We start from the raw sequence: 6,000 nt of genomic DNA on the forward strand, positions 1-6,000 counted from the left end.
AATTTTTTTTCTCGCAGTGTTTTGTTCATATTTGTATGTATTGCAAACCGGAAAGAAAGAAAAAACACTTTGTAGCGCAGTGCATAGCGCGTTGGACTTCTAATCCAAAGGTCCCGGGTTCGAACCCCAGCAGGGATGCTGCCTCTAACTTTCAGCGTAAATTTCTTCTGTGTTGTAGCTCTGTGCACCACCACTGTACAGAGGGCTGCATTAGAATGCATTTTCATTTTGTGTGCTGAGCCTGAGGGCGTGGGATCAAACCCCGGCCACGTCGGCCGCGTTTCGATGAGAGCGAAATGCAAGAACGCCCATGTACCCTGCATCGGGTGCAAGTTAAAGAACATCAGGTAATCAAAATTAACATGGATTGTCCACCTACGGTCTAGCTAAAGATCATGTTTAAGGCGCAGAAGATCACAGAACGGAATTGTTATTTTTACTTTTTATTCAATGCAAAGTAATAGCATAATTTATTATGCATCCAGCATTGTAACAGCATAATAAAGGCACGCAAACAAGGAGGCAGCAGCGGGGGGGGGGGGGGGCTCTCAGTTGCCAAGTAAGTAGTACTGGTAGGTGTTGTCTTGTATAGTGTGCAAGCTGCAACTCTCTGTACGCCTATGTATTTCAGATTTCACTGTAAGCCTAAGAACGGGACAGTCACCCACATGGCTGCGTACGTGTGGTCCCTGTAGCGCAGTGGATAGCGCGTTGGACTTCTAATCCAAAGGTCCCGGGTTCGATCCCGGCAGTGATGCTGCCTGTTTCGTACAGCGTGAATTTTTAGTGGTTCGTAGGTCTGTGCGCTACCACTGTACAGAGGGCTGCATTATAATGCACATTTATTATGTGCGCTGAGCCGGAGGGCGTGGGATCCAACCCCGGCAACGTCGGCCGCTTTTCTATGAGCGCGAAATGCAAGGACGCCCATGTACCCTGCATCGGGTGCACGTTAAAGAATATCAGGTAGTCAAAGTTAAAGTAGAATGTCCAAGTACGGTATATCTAAAGATCATATGTTTATGGCGCAGAAGACCACAAAACGGAATTGTAATTTTTTATTTTTATTCAATGCAAGGTAACAGACTAATTTAATATGTATCCAACAACGTAACAGCATAATAAAGGCACGTAAAGAAGGAGGCGGGGGGTGGGGGGGGGGTATGTAGTTGCCAAGTAATTGGTACCGGTGGGTGTAGTCTTCTGTGGTGTGCAAGCTGCAACTCTCTCTGGGAATGCGTTTATCAGATTTCACTATGAGCCTAAGAACGGGACAGTCATCCGCATGACTGCGTTCGTGTGGTACTTGTAGCACAGTGATATTCCGCTTTCGGTCACCGAGCGTGACGGTCGTGCGCATCATTTGCTCCAACAGAGAGGTATTAGCGGCCCAGCTTGGACGTGGAAACAGGTTAGCTGTCTCGAGTAACCAGGATTATGAAGTTATTTTGACGCGGCTACCAACAAGTCGAATTGTTTTAAATACGCTGTTTTTGCACGGCGACGTCAGAGCAAGGCCTTCGTGACGCACTGGTTCGTTTGGCACTCCTCCCCGTGATTATCGCCTTGGGGGCGTGCAAATGAACCACATCTGGGCTATCACGTTAAAGAGTGTTGAAAGAATGGAGAAGCTGCTTTCAGCCCGTGAAGTGACTATGAAAGAACGACGGTGCAGTGTTATTGATCCCGACGACCAGGACGTGACGATGAAGATCCACTCGATTTTGTACAATGTGCAGGACGAAGATGTGTGGACAGCCTTTTCCCCCTACGGAACGATGACGGAAGTCGCCAAGGAACGCTGGCGCGTTTAGGGAGTCATGGACAAAGGTTCGTCAACGCGTTGTGTGTCTTTGAAGTTATTTAGTATTTGAATAAGAAAATATAATCAGCGCGCTGTTGAAAACAAGCACATAATCATAATAAAATTTCAGTGGTTGCAGGGTCATTGCTGCCTCATCGCAATGAAAAAGGTGACGAAGCAGCGCGATCCGCCCACGAACTACTCGAGCGTCTGCCTTTGTCATTGCAACGCCTGGTGAAGCGAGGACTCTTTGTCTACGTTCTCGCCGCAGTGTTTCAGAACCTTGGAATGGATCGGAATGTGCAACCTAAAGATTTCATTTCCCTTACCCTTCATTGTGTCTTCAACTATTGCCTGATGTATCCCGATGCGATGCAACTTTACTATATTGCTTGCGGCTGAGCGTCGCTTTCATGGAGGCCTACAGTGTATGTATTGGCATGATTGACAGTGATTGGGGCAGCGTTTGCGATTGCGATAAATCCATATAAGAAGATCCTACACCATGCTCCTCCTTTAACAATGAAACAAAGATTTTGCGCCCCGCTTTAAGTCTAGTGGACGATGGGGCGTCCCGAGAGGAAACAATTATTAGCAAACACTCCAGCGTTAGGGACCCCACGTCGCAGAAAATCCGCTGTCGGCGTCCGCCGCCGGCGTCCCTAGGAGCAAAAGTTTTAGTGTATATCTAGGTACTTGTATATGCCACGCCTTTCTATATGACATTCGGTATATGCGGGTTTTATTGCTACACCATTTTATCACTAAAGTTGGTCATACCTTGTCTTACATTATTGACAATGTTATTCCTCTTAATTTTGAAAATGACAGCCCAAAACACCGACACCGCATTCCTTTCATGTGAAATCTTCTCCGACTAAAATATAAAAAATGCGAATTAATAACAGAAGCCTGGAAATTATGTTGTTGTTTTTCTTTTTTTGGCGCTGCTGGCTACAACCTTCGAGATCAGCCGACGCATGAGGCGGCGTGTCTACCAGAAAGCTCTCCTTCGTGCATAGCGTTCACCGCCAGCGTTTCCCGGTAAACATTAAGGATGCATAACCTGAACTTGCCCGGAAGCATGAGGAGGAGTCAGGGATCTTTGAATGCTATCATGTTGCACTCTTAAAAGCAAAGCTCAAGCGTCCTCCAAGTCTTGTACCCATTGTCAATGTGGGCCGGACGGGAACTGTTGCACTTTTCGGAGACGACTGTTCTCTGTGACCGCCCTGATGGTGAGGTGAATGCAGTTGTGCGCGAATCACTTGTCCTTCTTTTCCTTCTCTCCTTCTTTTATTTTCCTTTTCTCTCCGCTTCCCTCTACCCCAATGCAGGGTAGCAAACCAGGTGCGCCCTGGTAAACCTCCCTGCCATTCATTTTATTTTTGTCTCTCTATATACAAATAAGTGGTTATTATATCAAAGTATAATTTCGTCAATTACAGTGACGCATGATATATACATGCAATATTTGACGTCCTCTCTTTATAAAGAAAAAGAGAAATATTAATAAATATATTTTGCAAGAAAAAAACGAGAGAACTGCTTGGCGGGTGGAAGCGTCGTTTTGCCTCAGTATAATAATTTAATCGAAGAATTTCTGACAACTTCAGGCTTCGGAAACCATGTAATGCGCATATAGAGCCGAAATGGAAGGCTTTGTATGTTTGTTTCATTATGTGACCGCTTGACATGATGCGAAGCGAGGCTTTGCCCGATTGGGGAGGATTTCGCTCTGTGGCTGACCCCAATTAGTGGCGTCCCCAGCTTCTCAAGTTGCGTTCATTTGATGGCCCGACATCCAGCTTGTATTACAGATTGTCAAGGTGACGTGAGCGTAGCTCCATGACTTTTGAAAGCGGCGCAACATAATTGACTTTGCTCCACGCGTCTGTTTACACTATGGTTGCATACCTGACTGACTGAGTCCTCATGCTTGATAATTAAAGCACGCTTCGAGGAATAGGGATTTAAGCAAATCTCTCTTGCTATAGCTGTGCCTAATGCACTCATGAATCAGCAATCCCGTCACGAAGCATATGATGCACAGTTTTCATGCAAGAGGTTAAATGGCATAGTGATCTTGTGCTGAAAGTAACCGAGCTACTAAACTCGTCAACAACCAGCGTTTGATGACGGCGACGAGAATTAATGTGACTACATTTTGTGTAAAAAATTTTGCAGGTCCCACGCACTGTGGGAATCGATGTAAACGAAGCTTTCTGTGCTGTTTTCGTTTATTGACGATAGTTAGCGGTGATGTTGACGGCGAATGTTTAATTTGTTCAACGTTTAGTCTAACACGACAGTGGTGAGTTGATGGTAAACATTACCTTGCGCGCATGACTGCTGCATGTCTGCGTCTGTCTGGGAAACTGTAGAGAACATGTGCTATTTTTAGTGTAAGTAGACGAAGTTCTCAGGCAGCATTCGTTCTTGCAAAACGTATTGGAGGCTCTGGGTGTCTTCGTGGGCAGACGGGGCAGCTTTTGTCAGCAAAATTGTTGCCGGCGATGCCACAGTGAGCCTTAAGCGAATGTAAGATGATGTCGTGTCCTGTTGTCAGAGTATTATGGTGTATTTTTATAATTAAGGATACCATCTGCTTGTATGTTTTGTAACTTAAGCCAGATTGGAGGTGTGAGCTATCTTGTGAATGAGTTAACCAGTCAAAAGCGGGCAACAGGCTGAGTCAAGGAGGACGAGATGAATAATAATATGTTGTATCTGAACTTGAAACAACTACATCCTTAGGTGAGGTCAATCATGAAAATTACTACGAAATTCACGATAGAAGTATGGGATTGTTTGAAGATTTACGAGAAGCAACAATGGATGAATACGCAAAAATTCAGAGACATACAACTGGGACGCTCAGAAGCATGCATTAGATGCGCAACGAAAATGTCGGTAATGATGGTATATCACCGTAAACGGCGTAGGTAGTGGTTTACTGGCATAAAGGCACAAACTAAACCTACCTGAAACTCTGACGCCTTGTACAAATAGGGCACAACCAGAATAAAAAAAAATAATTCTGAACTATTTCATTCCTAACCAAAGTAGCTGACCGCAGAAGATGCGGCAGCTGAGTGGCCATAGAAACGCAAACAGCAGTCACAAATATGTTTGCAAGTATATGTCATTAAAATGTGCATAACTTATTGAAAAGGAGTAAATTTGGAGAGCATGGACAAGGGGGCAACAAAGTATTTATGTAGGCCCACAAGTGTTGATGATTTCTTTATTGGACAAGGCTTAAGAACTCTGGAACTCTGCGGCGAATTGTTCGTCTCTTCTCTGCGATTGTTTTTGTATGTTCAAAGCAAATAAATAAAAAATTCATACGCCTTCGCGGCACACGCCACACAGTCACAGCATCAGCTTGAGGAGCCGCTCGATATAGCTTCAATTTCAGCACCACAGACTACAAGGCCTCCACAGCGAAATCTGTTCGCGTTGTTTTCACGAGAACTGTCTGAAATGTCCGCCCGGTGTCAATGGCGAGCTGCGGCTTGTGCTCCTCTATGCACAGCGCTCTGCTGAACCCTACGCTGCCTGGCCGCAGCCGCATGCGTAGCTCTGCGATTCGCTTCTTCAGCAGCGCTCCGTATAACTTGAGAGGAGGTGCCATACGGTTTACCGAAGAATAAACACAGAGACTTTCTTGGAGCACATGTCACATCCCTTGACCCGTGGCACGGTACGTTGTTGTTGTTGATGATGTAGATAATGAGGGTTTATTGGCGGTCCCTTCGAAACGAGGCGTTGACACATAGTCACCTAGCCTGTTCGAGTTAACCAGGTCCAGCTACCAGGTACGCTTGTGGGATGCGTTAGTCATGAAATATTTATACGATCAATTTGATGTGGCCGAGCCTCAATGTATGAGCGAGTAGCATATATATTGGAGTTTAAAAGCGTGAATTACTGGGCTAGTTGGTTTCAGTCTTAAGCGAAAAGTAACCAGCGAAAACAAGGACGCTGGACCGGAAGGAGGCACACTCACACCGTCGCCGGCGACCGTGTGTGTGTGTGCCTCCTTCTGGGCCAGGGTCTTAGTTTTCGCTGGTTACTTTTCGCAAATAGTGGCGTAAGGTGCCTGAACCAACACCAGCTAATGGCCCTGGCAAGTAGAGCTGTCAGTGACAGCATCTGTCTCCGCGCGGCCTGCTTTGCCGTGTTCTTTCATA

General features: G+C 45.8%; 1 non-coding gene across 1 annotated transcript; it reads left to right on the forward strand.

The window, feature by feature from the left end:
• Window positions 1-685: 685 nt before the first annotated feature.
• TRNAR-UCU (transfer RNA arginine (anticodon UCU)) lies at window positions 686-757 on the forward strand. Its single transcript has one exon. It is a non-coding gene; the product is annotated as a tRNA-Arg (tRNA).
• The last annotated feature ends 5,243 nt before the right edge of the window (window positions 758-6,000 follow it).

This window comes from Dermacentor albipictus, chromosome 3 (genome assembly GCF_038994185.2).
Source record: "Dermacentor albipictus isolate Rhodes 1998 colony chromosome 3, USDA_Dalb.pri_finalv2, whole genome shotgun sequence".
Taxonomy (NCBI): Eukaryota; Metazoa; Arthropoda; class Arachnida; order Ixodida; family Ixodidae; genus Dermacentor; species Dermacentor albipictus.